Raw genomic sequence first — 235 nt, 5'->3', positions numbered from 1 at the left:
TCCCCGCCCAGCTTCTGCTTGCATGCTCCCAGTGACGGGGAGATCACCGCTTGGCGGGGCGCACGGGGCGAAATCGCTCCCAGTTCTGGCTCCAGCTCAGACGGGGAGATGCTCTGCTCAGGGGACCTCGCTGGGCCTCCTGGTTATCGAGGTGACGGCTCCCAGGGGGGAGCAGAACCTGACTGCTGACCCCAAGCCCCCCCCCCCCCCCCCCCCCCCCGCCCCCGGGGGGGGG

Source organism: Myotis brandtii, unplaced genomic scaffold (assembly GCF_000412655.1).
Source record: "Myotis brandtii unplaced genomic scaffold, ASM41265v1 scaffold786, whole genome shotgun sequence".
NCBI classification, from domain to species: domain Eukaryota; kingdom Metazoa; phylum Chordata; class Mammalia; order Chiroptera; family Vespertilionidae; genus Myotis; species Myotis brandtii.
This window is presented reverse-complemented; position numbering follows the sequence as displayed.